This window comes from Lotus japonicus, chromosome 1, assembly GCF_012489685.1.
Source record: "Lotus japonicus ecotype B-129 chromosome 1, LjGifu_v1.2".
Classification (NCBI taxonomy): Eukaryota; Viridiplantae; Streptophyta; class Magnoliopsida; order Fabales; family Fabaceae; genus Lotus; species Lotus japonicus.
Genome location: NC_080041.1, coordinates 83963520 through 83979671, shown reverse-complemented (window position 1 = coordinate 83979671; position 16152 = coordinate 83963520).

Genomic DNA, 16152 nt, shown 5'->3' with positions numbered 1-16152 from the left:
TCGCCAGATTTGTGTTTAAATCTGTGTTCGCGGATGCCTCCGCGGTTGGTGAGGAGGTTGGGATTGCGTTGGGGTGTACAGCTTGGGACTGGTAGTGATCTGTGCGTGCCTGTTGAGGCCAGATCTGCCTGGAGAGTCTTGTTCTTTTCCTGCCTAGATCTGTGCGTGCCTGTTGAGGCCAGATCAGCTCGGATTCTTGGATTCGGGTTCCCTGGCAGCGTTGATGGACTCTACCCTTTCTGGTGCCTTTCCTGTCAGATTCTCTGTTCGTGAGTGTGGAGGGTTCGTGGTTGATGATGTCTCTTTGGGTGCCGTCGTTGGTTTTTTTGGGCTACTGGAGCTGTAACCAGGTCTCTTGGATATAGTTGGCAGTGATCTCTTTGTTGTTTTCTATTTGTTTGATGTACTGTGTTTATTTGCGTCCCAATGTCGAGTTGAGCTCTATTTTTGTTGGGTTTGTGTGACGTTTGCCACACCTAGGTCCCCGATAGATGCTCTTCTCGTAGGTTTTAGGTGTTTATTCATTGGATAGAAGTCTTAGGACTTTCTTTGTTGCATTGTGGACTATTCACACATTGTGTGTTATATGTACTATCGACTTTCTATTATATATATATTCTGTTTTCAAAAAAAATATTGTCATCTGAGTGAGTATTAACAAGTTATTATAAAAAATATTAAATGTGTTTTAAGTTAAAGAAGGTTTGATATTTCATATTCAAGTAGTAATACTGTAATAGCAATCCTTTAGCGTGAGTCACCAGCCCATAAGTTGACGCCAAATAGGTAAAAACCGACACTTAAGCTGAATTATTGTATGTGTCGGGGCTAGCGTTAAATGGCCTGAAACTAATGCTTTAGCGTTGGCCTCGTGGCTGACACTACGTTCTAGCATCAGTTCAACCGATGCAACTCACTTGACATTTCAAATGACATAAATTCATAAAAAATTAGTGCAGTCATTAGACCGACTTTAATTAGCATCAGCAATGCTGGTGCTATATGTCAAAGAAAATAAAAATGTTTACCACGCCGGCCATGGCTATCAATGCAAAAATTAAAGATCAATTACAATCATTTTCATATAGTTTAAAGGCCCATAAACCAGTCGCTCTCGTCTAGGGTAAGTAGTGCCCCTGAGTTGGTGTTGTTATACTACTTGCCATGCATGAGACTGTCAACTTAGGAACGACCTCCAAATTGTTGGTGTTAATTCACCTTACATAATATGGATGAACTAATATCAGTTTGTAAAAATCAAATAATTGTAATGCATGAATTTGAATATGATGAATTGAAAGGCTTGTCTAAATGGTCTAGATGCATGGTTTGCAAATCGAAATCGGGAAACCACTCCTTAAAATGGTCTAAAATGCATTTTCAGAGAACACAAACACAAACACAAACAACCAAAAGACACGTCGATGTCGAAGAGCATGACGACAAGGTGGTGGTGGGCGACAACGATGACGACACGGGATCGTGAGAGGGTTAGGTTATGAGAGGGGGAGTGAGAGCACAAGAGCAGCAAGGTGCAGGAACGAGCAAAATCACCATCACATTGATGGTGGAGAGGGGTGGCGGAGAAGGGAAGAAGAGGAATAATTTTTTTACCACAAATGAGGGGGGACATATGAGAGTTTAATTGGGGGTTTGAAAGGGGAGAGGTTGTGGCACATTTGGCGGGTCAATGACATGGGAAGTGGGAGCGGTGACAGAGAGGTGGGGGTCAGATTATTAGAGTGTGGGAGTTTGAGGGGGCAAAGGTGGGAGCCGACAAAGAGGTTGTGGCAGGGGCAGCGAGGCAACAGGGTGGAAGTAGGGGAAACCATGGAGTGGCGGGAGTGAGGGTTAAGGGTTAAGGGTTTGAGGAGGGGGGAGGCTTACAAGTCTCATGGGGAGGAGAAGTCGTCGAAGGTTAGTGTTGTCCAGACCGGCGCGAACTTGTGGGCATACTAGATGAGTTGGACCTAGTTCACATTAGCGTCAACCATAACTAACGCTAAGTTGGTCGGTGAAATTCGTGTCGGCCACGAACCACCGATAGTTGATGGTTGGCAGAAAGTAAACAGAGCGATGATTTTAGTACATGTCTAAGGTGCTTAACTGACACTAAATTTTATTTAATTTTTTTTAAATTTATCATATATTTATATTGAATTTAATGTAGTTGCATTGTTACTTGTGGTCTTTCAATTTATTGCATAAACTTGTGTATTTTATATACTTAATTTAATTTTATAATGACATGTTAAGAATCCCTGTGGGGACATGTGGGAAGATGAAGAATGAGGATGATTTGAGAATTTACTCCGCCGCATGGAATGAGAATGGGGGCGGGGACAAAAGAGAGATGTGAGGATGGGGAGCAAGAATGCACTTTCCACTCCCGCCCCACTTTTGTCGTCCCTATCCGAAACCTGTAGTCAATTGTAATTATGTCACCTCAAAATTGGCTCTTCTAAGCTAATTTTGAATATTCATGAAAGAATCTGTCTGAAGTACCGGAGAAATCAAGCCATTAAACGTGTGAGACAACTCATGGTAAAAATATAGAATGGTCTCTCACATTATGAGGAAACAACTTGAGGAATATATTTTTTTCAAGGTGCTTGCTAGGATACCACAACACTCAGTTGGGGTATGATACAAGACGTGACGTGGACCAATAACATTTAAGTGAGTGTTTCTTCTTTTTCTCATATGTTTTAAAATGAAACAAAAATTCAAATACACTGTCAGATGTCGGTTTCCTATTGGTACACATCAAATCGCGTCATTCGTGTACCATACACTGAGGGTAAGGTAGAATTCACCTTTTTTTTCAATTACTTTATGCACGTACAATTTGATAAAAGTATTGATGCTACAAACTTACATCAAATTGGATATTGTACCACATTTTAGTCAGTGTTAATTGCCTTGCTTTTTCTTGGGGAGGTGAAAAATTTCCTTGCTTTTTTAGGACATGATAAACGACACTGAATTTTGACTTTTAATTTGCTGGAAGCAAGAAATTTGTATCGACATGATTAGCTCATTTGGCCTTTTCCTTTCAATCTTTTCAATATTGATTTTTTGATCATTATTAAGTAACTCTATATGTCCAATTAGTTTAAGTACAATTGTGCTAATTATATGAGTAATTACAGCTTTTCAAAACAAAACAAAAAAGTAATCACATGGTAAAAAACTAGACGTTCATTCTATCACATTATTGTCTGAATCACTTATATTATGATATGATATTCAAAGTTGCAAAAATGCATTCATAATCGATTACTTAGAAACCCTACCACATATCCCCTAAATGAAATGTTCTCCTTGTTCCTGCCCGTAAGCAGTAAGCACCCTGCACCCTCAAGACACATCATAGTTAGTGGAGTGTCAGGATTGAAACTACACAACTTAAGGTACCATTATTCAAAAGGCCCATAGCCCATTCTGCTTGAATTTTACATATAGTCATCCTTATCCCGGGCCCATGTCTTTTCAAATTTTGAGTAGCATACATAATTAAACTATCACGATGGCATCCGTGTGCTGCATTCACTTCCACTATTTTATCAAATAAATTCTCAAAGCCTATTATGAAGGGAAGGACCATATGCATAAAAGGTTAAAAATAATAATATTAAATTATTCATGTAACCTTAATTACCTAACAGTTTAGTATCAGAGTGTTTTATAATTATGTGGTTTATAGTTCGATCCTTATCGTCTTTAATTCTTTTAACATAAAAACGTTGAATTCCAACACATTATAGATGAATTTGTGCATTGTTCACGCTTCAAACCTAAGTGAACTCTTGCATGAGAAGACATGTTAGAAATAAAACCATTCAGAGTCTTTTACTCAAGCAAGCTTTTTTTGTTTGAGTTATGCCTCCCAAATTTCATGGTATCAGCGCCTCTCGAGCAAGCAGTCTAGAGTTCGATCATTGTCGCCCTCAATTCTTCTAATAAAAAGTTGAATATCAGAACATTGTAGGTGGTCCTATGCATTGTCCACACTTCAAGTCCAGACAAATAAATCCAAAAAATGAGTTCTAGCGTGAAAGATTGTGTTAAAAATATTACTATGAAATCTTTTATTTGGCCCTTACCCAACAATAGCCCCCTTTAAGATTTCGAGGTTTGAATACTTTTCTCAAAATGGTGATTCAATATTAAATAAAATGGGCAATCACCATTTTATTTGGTGTAGTCTCAAAATAATTCCGTTGATGGCCACACCACAAACCCCACGGGTGGTGGTCGCACCACAAACCCCATGACATTGCAACTTTGTACTCGTGGAGAATGGAAAGTCTAGAGGAGATGGTTGGCAAAAGGCGACAGTTCCCTCATTGCTTTGCACAAAGGAGGAGGCGTCTGGACGAGGAGGTGGGTGGTGGAGGCACCAAGAGAAGGAGATGAGTGGCGGAGGCGCCAGAAAAGGGAGAGGCACAACAGAGGGTCGTCGGAGTGGGTGGAGGTTTTGTTGGTTTAGGATGAGGGATTTTTTGGTAATTGTAACTATTGGTGTTTTTTCTTAATAGGTTGCCAAAACCTGGTTTACCATGTTATTTTCATATTTCATGGGTGAAAAATAGCTCACAAACATTCACCCTAGAAGCAACCATTTTATTTAAGTTACTTTTATAAATATTATTGTGAAATTGGCTTTCCAGGTTCTCTCTAGGAACTTGAAAATTATTGTCATAATATTTTCTCTATCATTTATACTTTGTTTGTTTTAGAAGATAAAGTGATAAGAGAAAAAGTGAGATAAGAGAAAGAGAGTTGAGAGCAAAAGGTGTGAAAAAAAATAGTAAATTTTGTAGATGGTTTGATAAGGTTAAAATAAAGCAGAAAGAAAAGAGAAATAATAATGTGGATTATGTTTCCATGTATGATACACCTAGTAGAATACTAGAGAGAGAGATAGAAAAAATGGAGTTATAAGTGATATATGATGTGATGGAAAAAGAGAATAAAATTGTATTGCAAAACGTATGTATTATTTGGTGGCACACAGTGGCGGACCTACCACAGGGCTTGGTAGGTCCAATGCCCTGGCTCAAAGTAAAAAAAATACAAATTTCTTTGGACTAGGTAGGTTTTTTGGCCCAAAAAAAAATAGAAAAAAAGCAAATTTATAAGGAAATGCAAAGTTTAGAGACTTAATCATAAAATTTGCCTAGGCTTCCTAAAATTTCTAGTTCCGCCACTGGTGGCACACGTAATATTATTGGAACAAAATAATTTGTAGCTCATGCTATATAGTAGCGGCATATGCAAACACTACACGTTTGTGGTAGTTTTAGACCGCTATAAAATACATTTATTTAAGCTTTCCACCTCGTGGCAGTCCCAAAACCACCCTAAAATGAGTCTGTAGATACCCACAAAATGGTCTACGAATCAGAGTTCTTACTCAAATTATGAGAAATAGTATAACAAAATGTGTACTTGTAGTGACTCCATGTTGGGCACTTTCTTGCTAGAGCTGCCAACTTGCAGTAGTTATATAGGTATCTGCCAAATGTCCTCAATTTACTATAGAGGACCACCCAATTGAGGTAAACTCTTGTGGTGTTGGAATCCAGGGACCAAAATGCACATGTGGATATTACTCTTGACCCTACTTAACTCAAATCCATGTCGGCCATTCATCTTGTCTCTTGTTGTATCACAAATACAAACGAAGACCGTGAGAAAGAACAATTTGCTTATTTGAGGTTTGTCTTCTTAATGTCAACCCCTACTGTGCGACAAGAATGAATGATGCAATGTTCAATAATTCATGTCTTTGAAGAAAAACTGAAAACACGTTAACATCACCTTTGTAAATGCTTACTATAATGTAACCCAATGGTAATTCAAGACATCTCCACAATTTTCATATATAACAGAAACAGGGTGATACGTGTCTCTGTGTTTGTACGTATCAATTCCATTTCTTTTTTTTTTTCCATGAATTTTCATATATTTAAAAGAAACAGGGTGACGTGCCACATGACCGGCCGGTTAAAGTTATGAGGAGAAAATAACTTTGTGCCATTATGTGTACACTAGGAATTTTTCTTTTTTTAAAACTGAATTACATTAATTAATGAGAAAAAAACACGTTCAGAGGTTAATACACCATGCTGAATAAGAGAATTTAATCTCGGAAGAATTTTCCCAATCCAAACCAAATTGTGTACATTAGGAACTTGCACACACGAGAGAAGAGGATTGAATGAACATTATTAATTGTGGAACTAACATACACTTTCTGTTAACATCTATTTATATATAACCACAAAGTACACAACACTTCTATTAATCAACCAACTAACACCCTAATTGTCACAACTAACTAACACAAATATGAATTACTCATTAGCACTCCCTTTCAATTCAGATTTCCAATTAAGTGACATAACACATAATTAACATGTAACATTGTAAATGTGTCTGTCTTTTTAGGCTTTGTGACCAAGTCTGCAATATGCTGCTCTGGCTTTCAATCCACTAGCTCAAGCATTTCCCTTGTTCACTTGTTGTTGCAAAAAATGAAATTCAATCTTAATGTGCTTACTCATTCCGATCCATGAGCTACTGGATGTTTTGATAAATGAATTGCAGACTTAATTGTCTACAATGGTTGCATTAATGTCTTACATGCTCTTAGTTTCATTTCTTCTAGTAAATTAAATTTCAAGTCATGCATATTGCTTGACATGCACCATAGGAGGTTGAAACACAAGTTGCTTCTTTGAACACCATGAAATAGGAGCACGGCCGGCCACACATGAACACGTATCCAATGGTACTCTTTCTGTCATTTTTGTCTCCACGCCAATATAGCCAATCACTTCATCTTTGAGATAGTACTTTTTAACTGTCGTGACCTCTAATATGCACCACTTTTAGACTGGTGCAATTTTACACCACTTTTTTCTAACCTGGTATAACAGGTCAACACATTTTTTTTTTAAAGAAATTTAATATATAACAAATTTTTTTAAAAAAAAAATTAATGTGTTGACCTGTTATAACCGGTCAAAGTAAGTGGTGTAAAATTGTATCACTTTTCGAATGGTGCATATTAGGGAGTCCCTTTAACTGTTAGGAAACAATGCCTATGTTCTCTTTATGTACCTAAGCCTTCTCTTTGCAACAGTTAAGTGAGAAGCCTTAGGACATTCCACCAATCCGCTGACCATGTACGTCGACTCCATAAGAGATGCCAGGCATGCAGTTGCAGAGATATTTAAGTGACCCAACACTCTTCTTAAAGGGTAGCGTCTAAAATCTTTCACTCTCTTCTTTCTCTGAACTAATTAATTCCATATTCAAGAGGGTGGAAGTAGGGTTGCATCTTGTCATAGTGACCCAACACTCTTTGTTTGCCTTGACACATAAAAATTCCTTTAACAGTAGGTACAAAGAAGAGAGTGTCTCAATGTCTTGCTTTTTGGATTTTAGCCATGTAGGGGTGGCTAATGGATGGATATGGATATGGATTGTAATGATGGATTCAAATAATTCATTAATCCATTAAGATCCACTAAAATTGTTTAAAAAAATTCATCCAATCCATCTATTAGTAAATAAAATCCATCCAATACATCCATTAGTGAATTTTTAATGGATGGATATCCAATCCACCCAATAACTTAGTTTTTTTTTAAAGTTATAAACAAAAATTAACAAAAGAAAGTTTATAAAAATTATTTTCTCTAAAATCATCCATAAACACTAAAATTGGCTTTGGATTTTAATGCAGAAGGCGGTCATAATTGATATAAATCGCAGAAATCATACTTCTTGGCAATATAAATCACTTCGCTTGAATCTTTTGCACATCTTAGACACTAGAATATGGGAGAAACATAAGAGCATTGGAGAGCATTCAGTTGTATTCGATGTTGAGACGTTGCATGTCATTATTGCTTCGGTTCCTCGTAGTTCTTTGATCGGGGGAAGCCAATCAAACCTACCCAGGAGAGGGGTAGCGAGGAGGGAAGGGGAGCAGTAGAGGACCGGGGAGAGAAGGAGGAATCTGGGAGGTGTTGCTCCTTCAGCTGGGTGCCGGCGAGTCCCCAGGGGGGGTGTTCCTGCAAGGTTCTTCGAAGCTTAAGTTAGATTTTAGGATTTAGTTCTAGGTTTTTCAAAGAGTAGAGGAGATAGAATAAAAGAGTTACCTTGGCCCCTTGAGGTGAGGGGCATTTTATACTGGGAGTTCAGTGACGTGGACATAATCTCAGAAGTCTATGAGAAGCTAGAAACTGGGGCAGATCCCTACCCTTGGATCTGCTTGTAACCCAAGTCAACTCCAGCCATCCAACGGTCTGAAGATCCTAGGTGCCGCTGACAAGATCTCGAGCCTTGGTCCAATGTCTCCTTTCCAGCGGCCAAGTGTCAGAGATGTGACAGCTGAGTTGAAACGCATCTTCTTCTGGGAGGTGTTGGTAGGCTAGGGGAGAGTAGGTGCTCGGGCTGGACCGGTGTCGTTTTGTTGGTTGATCGGAAGGTCATCCCTCGGGCCAATTGTGGCACCCTTCCATTACGTTACTCGGATAGGCCTTGTAGTAAACCGGCTCCTCTCGTGGGTTGGTTCGCTCGGTTGGTTGACCGCCTTATGAGGCCTAAACGTCCTTGCTTTGGCTGGGTACGCTGACGACCGCCCTAGGGGGTTCAAACGTTCTCGTCCTGATCGGGCCGATTAGTTCCCGTCCCCAGGGGTTTAGGCGCACTTGTCATGTCGGGTGGATGCGCTGGTCGGTCCAGTCGCCCCTCGGGCGATCGTGCTAGAGTGGGAGCTAGGGGGTCTGGTATTTTCCCGAACCCCAGAACATTCTTTATCTATGCTTCTAAGGTTCCTCATATTTTAGATTTTTTTTCTTTACTCTCTTGTAACGGAAACATAATTCGTCGTAAAAAATCCTAATGAATAATAAAAAAGGAATTAATAACAAAATATGAAGAGGGAACATTTCCGTAAAAAAACAATGCCCACATTTTTCTGGGGTGGTCATCATAAAGGAAGCAAAATTAAATATACACTAGTATATGACCCGTGCCTTGCACAGGAAATTTAAAATTATATATAAGTTTCATTGTGTTTATAAAGAAATTATGAATTTTATTTTGTCATTGTTTAGTAAATTTTATATATTTTATCATAGTTGTGTTTATTTCGTCTTGATTGCAGTGAATGATTATAATATGTCAATTTAAATCCTTAAAAATATTAAGTTTTTTGTCCAAAAAAGAGAGATTCTTTTGGTCATCATAAAGTAAGCAAAATTAAATATATGTTTCCTCCACGTCTACCTTTTATCTTTCCCCTTTCAATAATATTAAATTAACATGGTTTATAATTTTATATATAAACTAGTATATTTGACCCATGCGTTGCACGGGGAATACTCATTTATGTTTATTGTATGTATTTTTATAAAAGAATGTGTTTTTTTAATATTTTTATGTACTAAAAGAATATAATAAATTTTGTATAAGCATTCGTAATTTTTGTAAGTTTTTGTGTGTTGTTTGTCTTTATTTATGTAAATGTTGCATTGATTTTTTTATATATTAAAGTTTCATAGTTTTTTTTTACAGAGAGATGAAGTAACATATATGAACTTACTATTGACGCTGGAAAATTCTATATTTGTTTTCAGTTAAAATCATTACAATGTAATACAACTAAGGCTAATGTTTGGTCTGACTAACTTGTAATTAAATATGTAATGTACTTACTTATCTGACATTGCGAAAGGCTTCTTTGTAAATAACATTTGAAGTACTATGAGAAATTGATTTTGTCACTGTCGCAGATGAGAAATTTTAATCTTGTAGGACTTGTTACACTGGAGAATGTTACATATAGTTGGCCATGTGAAAATCGTGGTTTTCGCCAATATAAGTGGACATTTTTCCGTGATTGTCCTTGCATTTTGTTTATTGTCATGGCAAAAAAGAGTGTTATAGGAAACCGTCTCCTTTAAAATTTAAAAGGGATTCTCTTATCTGATGGAGTTAATAATAATCTTGGTATGAACCCTTTATGTGCAACATATGATCCATATATAACATTGTCTTCCAATACATATGTCCCAATCTGAGTGATTATTAGACGCATACCATTACACATTTCAGCTGATTGATCGATGTTTCTTATAAGCATTACTGGAACACAACTTTGAGCCTTAATTGATAATTAGACAAACTTGAAGAGTTTATTCTGTTAAAAAACTCGGGTGTGTGAACATCATCGAGGTCATCGTAATTATTGTCTGATATACATGTGTTATCTGCACTAAGATAAATGTTCTCTTCCTCAAGCATTAATGATGTCATATATTCATTCAAACTATCAACAATCTCATTAGTAGGAGCTAAAATAGCACGATGATGAAATTTGACTGAGAGCATGAATGGAATGAAATAAGATAAAATGCTTTGCATTTGTAAAACAACAATAATTTGGAAAAACACACAAAAGCTAAAACTACATTAGTTTTGGAACGGAGGGAGTAATTATTGATCCATGTGGGCGTTTGCGTGAACTTTTTACATCTGTTTTGATCTTTACAAAATTTCTTCCATGAAATCTAGTCCTTCTACTCTTAATTTCAATTGTTCCTAAATGTTATTCATCTTCTTGAATAATCTTCATCTTCATCACTTGCATCAAACTCAAAAACTCATAATCCAAACTCAAACATTAACATACTCATATCTAAACTCATTTTCTTTCTATCATAAATCTCAGAGAAATCATCTAAACTCAACAAACCTAGGAACACATAGCAAACCCATAGACCTATAAATTTATAATCTCAAAACCCCTGCCACTAACAAATACATTAAAAATACATTTTCAAGATTAATAATGTTTCTTTCACACCTCTAAGAGAGGTGGAAAGAGGTGGAAAAGAAAAAGTAAGAGAGATATGAGATGTGATAGATGATAAGAGGAGAGAGATAGAAATAAAAATAGGTGAAAATGAAGTGTTTAGGAAATGAAGTGTGTATATATCATTATTCTTTGAAGATTGATGAAGTTGGATATAAACTCGGAAATATTTTTCAAGTGTTGAATAATTAACGTATGAAGATTCACTCCAAATCTTGTAGCACAACATTAATAGGCTTGTTTTTTTTTCATCCTTTTTCACTTTCCTTTAAGTCATCCTTTTGAACTAAATGTTCAATAACAAATAAAAGAAAATTACATTTTAAAATCAACAATGTATGAAAAATATGGACCACGTAATGTTGTTATTGTATTAGAACTAACCCATCAAATTTTGGTAGTGTGCAGTTGTTTGAATTGCATGAAACGATACAAAATCATACTTCAATTTTAGTGATGCTCATGAAAGTAATATGTATTTATGTTTTGTAACTCTAAATTTCTTTGAAAATGCTTGAAACATAAAATTTTGAATGACATGGACTTTTTCTATCGAAAATATGTCGCTAAATTGTACCATTTGACTACGGTTAATAGTACCATGAATCTTATATTGCAACTTTGTTAACAAAAAGAAATATTCAATTAAAAAAATATGTTTGATTTGTTCTTTTTTTAAATAACTAGTCTGAATCTGGAACCATTGAAATGAAAAATAATAAACAAATTTGAATATCTGTTTATCGATTAATAGCAATTCAATACTACTAATAATTTGAGGTTTCCTAAAATCTCCTATTTCCCACAAATGAAGCACACAAACTTTAATCTTCCATTCGACCTTTCCAGGAACAATGTTAGATTATGAAAAGTTCGGAACATTCTGTATTATAAAAAGATGAGAAACTGGTAAAACTGATTATACAAATTATAAGACATTCTTTATTGACTAATCCAATCATGAAAAAGTGCGATGAAATAAAAAAAAACATGAGAAAATCAAGATGAAAATTCAATATCAAACTGGTAAATTAAGCTAATCATTTTCAAAGACATTCTAAGTACCTAAAGAATGACTCAAAGTTTGAGCTTTTGAAAAAATCAAAACAAATACCTCAACACACTCTATGTGAAGTGCACATTCTAAATGAGCTTTATTACTAATTTATATAGTTGTAGAGTAAAAAGTTAGTGGTGTAGTTTTCTTTTGTTTGAGTGGAATAATATTTATTGTGCTCTATAGAATTCCATGACATAATATTTAAGTAATTAATAATTCATTTAAATTAATTGCAAGGTGAATAGTAAATGGATATAGTATGACATTGATGGGAGGGGAAAAGGTTAGTGTTTTTTTTAAGTGAAACCATATTTAATATTTAATTCATTCAATAAATCAAAGTTAATTATATTTTTCCTATGGAATTCCATAACTACTAAAATCTAAATAATATAAAATTCATTTAAATTAATTTTAAAGTTAAGAGTTAAAGGATATAGCATGACATTGGTGAGAGGAAAAAATGCTAGACGTGAATTTTTATTTTTTTAGTTGAATCATACTTAATATTTAATCCACCAACTTCCCTTCTAGAGGATTATTAATATTAATATTAATTAAGATTGAATTAATATTTTAATAAATGAAAACTAAGTGTGTTTGTCTTATGAAATTTCATGACTAATAAGATCTAAATAATAAATCTATAAATAAATTGTAACGTTAAGAGTTACAAGATATAACATGACATTGATGAGAGAGAAAAATGTTAGAGGCAAGTTATTTTTCAGTGGATTAATATTTAATCCACCAACTTCAAATCTAATGGATTATTAATATTCATATTAATTAAGTTTGAATTAATAATTCAATAAATGAAAATTAAGTATGTATGCCCTATGGAATTCCATAACTAATAAGATCTAAATAATAATAATTTCATTTAAATAAATTGTAAGGACGATCAAGATCAAAACTAATCAACAGTCATAATTGATTTTCTATAAATTATTCTACGAAATTACATAATGACACATGGTAAAATATTCATTCATGAGTCATAGTCTATTGCATGACTATTTTACCCTCTTGTTGCCACTCTTCTCTTTTATATAATATATGGATGGATGGATAGATAGATAGATAGATAGATAGATAGATAGATAGATAGATAGATAGATAGATAGATAGATAGATAGATAGATAGATAGATAGATAGATATAGATGAGTCATCTACAATGGGATTGAATTAGCGAAGTAATAACGAACGGCAGTGTTCCTATGATCATCCGCCTATATAGAATTTCCCTATACGGCAAATGTCATTTAATTTTCTTTTCGAAAATGAAATCTATCTATAAACTATATAAAGGGAGAGTTTTGGAAGCTTTAGGGGTAAATCAGGAATTTAATTGTTCATTGCACTACAATCAAATTTTCTGGATGGATATTTTAGTAAAAACCCACATTAATTTCCTAAGATTCAATATAACTTTGTCACATATGTTCTTCTTTATTCCATTGTTTCATTCTTCTGACTTTCTCATTTCCTCCTTTTGTAACTCCCTTTCTTCTCCGTAATAAAATCGACAACGGTTGCGTCTTTCTTTCTTCCTACCCATTCCAAGGAACCACATATATTCAAAGTTGGAGAATGTTCTCTGGATTTGTAGAAGCTCGGCTTTGATGTACGCACATCGTATCACCTAAAGTCTCCGCTCTGGAAAACCAAGGATTTGAATTCCTTCACTACGCATCCGGTGAGCACTGCCAGGTAGGCTTGCTGACATCTTTTTATTTCTCTCTTTAAATTAACATTACCTCCTTTAGATGTTAAATGTTAGTACTGAGGTATGGTGTTCAGAATTCTTTCACTACCTTTCATCCATTTATTTCACTTGCTTTACGTTTCCTTGGCTCTCATGCAGTGGCCACGGTTCATGATGGGTTGTGACGTGATGACATCGACATCGCTCCCTTAGAAGACATAATTTGTGCTACAAACTCAATCCTACCAATTAGTATCTGGGTCTTCCTTTATTGAGTTTTCATTATCCTTTTGTCTGCGTTAGATAGAAATTGCTCTGCCAATCCACTCAACTTTGTTATGCTCAATGATAATTTACAAGTCATTCTTACAAGGTTTTATGGCAAGGAATCGGGATGGGAAGAAAACTAGAAGAGTTGTAGAGATTTTAAAATTTATTCTCAATTATAAATTCTTATATGTTGTATTTGATTTTCATCATTTTGTATGTATACTTTCAAAGTGTCTTTTTTTTAAACTTATATATGTTTCTTCAACTTTGCAATATACTATCAAATTATTCAATCAAGAATCAAATAAAATGATGCTCCATTCTAATAATAAACAAAAAATAACACAACTTAATATAAACATTCTTAATGGAAATTTTGTTTGGCCTAATTCTATATGTTACAACTCTATCAATGGGTTCTGTAAGAAAGAAAGATTATTGGTTGCAGAAGGAGTGGTTGGTGAAATGGTTATGGAGGGTTTTGAGGCAAGTGATACGTCATATGCTACTTTAATATATGAATATGCTAGGTGGGGGAGTTTGAAGGATGCCTGCAATCAGGCTGTGTGATGAAATGGTGGAAAGATGATTGTTTCCTAATATTGTTTACAATTCCTTTTATTATTTCTGAAATTATTAAAATCAACTTCAATTTAAAACAATATATTAATATTATTTTGTTATATTTTATGTTTTTATAATATTTACACTTATAGACTTATCGTTGAAATATGTCACACACGTCTGAAAATTTTATTAACTTCTAAGTATAATCTGATTAATTTAATATTTTTTATTAAAAACCTAACAAGTAACAAGTGAATAAACATTTTACTGGAAATTGTTTAAACATTTCAATTATTTTCGTGCAAAACATTTAAATTTAAATTGCTACATGAAAATTTACAATTTTATGAAATTGTTATTAATAATTTTTAAATTGTAAAAATTTATAATATTTTAAGTAATTTTAATAATAAATATTTATATTGTATACTCAAAATTATATAGAATAACTCCCCGTGTACGAGTCACTAAACTAGAAAAAATCAAATTAAAAAATACACTATTCAAATAAACCAAGAAAAAAATAACACAACTTAATAATTATAAATATCACACATGCATCACACAAAAAAAAATAACCAAGTTAAAAATATGAGGCTACAAACTGAAACATCAGATGCAGAGTTTGTTGATTGTTGAGCTAATTTTTTTTTTCATAGTGGATATTAAACATAGGAGATGAAAACAGGAAAGCAAAAAGAAGATGAAACTACTCTGGACATCCCTCGAGAATTTTTGATCCCAGATTCAGGTGATCCAATGGTTTCTATAGTCCAGTCTACTTATCCATCTTTCCTTCAAAATTAAAAAGATCCACAATTTTTACAACAACGTGCTATTTTTGCTCATACTGATGAGATTGTTGATAATTGAATGAATAAATGATGTCATTGTTTCTTGGAGAAGATAAAATTTATTGCATTGCAGATGACATATGTTCATCAGACATCAAATTTGACAGCCAGATGATATCCATACACTATAATTTTAAACACAATAAACTCTTCAGGATTACCTAATCATCAATTAAGGCTCAAAATTGGAGCTCCAATAATGCTTCTAAGAAACATCGACCAATCAACTGGATTGTGTAATGGTACACATCTGATTATTACTCGAATGAGGACATATATTTTGGAAGTAAATGTTATATTTGGAACAAATGTCGGACAAAGAGTGTCGATGACAAAATTAACATCAACTCCATCAGATAGGAGAATTCCTTTCAAATTTCAAAGGAGACAATTTCCTATAGCACTCTATTTTGCCATGACAATAAATAAAAGACAAGGACAATCATTAAAATGTGCGGTTATATTTGCAAAATCAGTGCTTTCACATTGTCAACTATATGTAGCATTCTCTACAGTCACGCATCGTAAAGGATAAAAAAATCCTCATTTGTGATAGTAATTACAACAATTCTCATAGTACTACAAATGTAGTCTTTTTACATGAAATGTGGACCGATCCGTTCTTAGTTTTATTCTCAATTATTCCAATTGAAAAAAAGAAAAATTAATTTAGTGTCTAGCACATACATGTTACTTCAACTCTCTACAATAAACTATTTAGGCTTAACTGCACTTTTGGTCCCCCACTTATACCAATTGTGCGATTTTGATCCTCAACAAAAAAAATTAGCAAT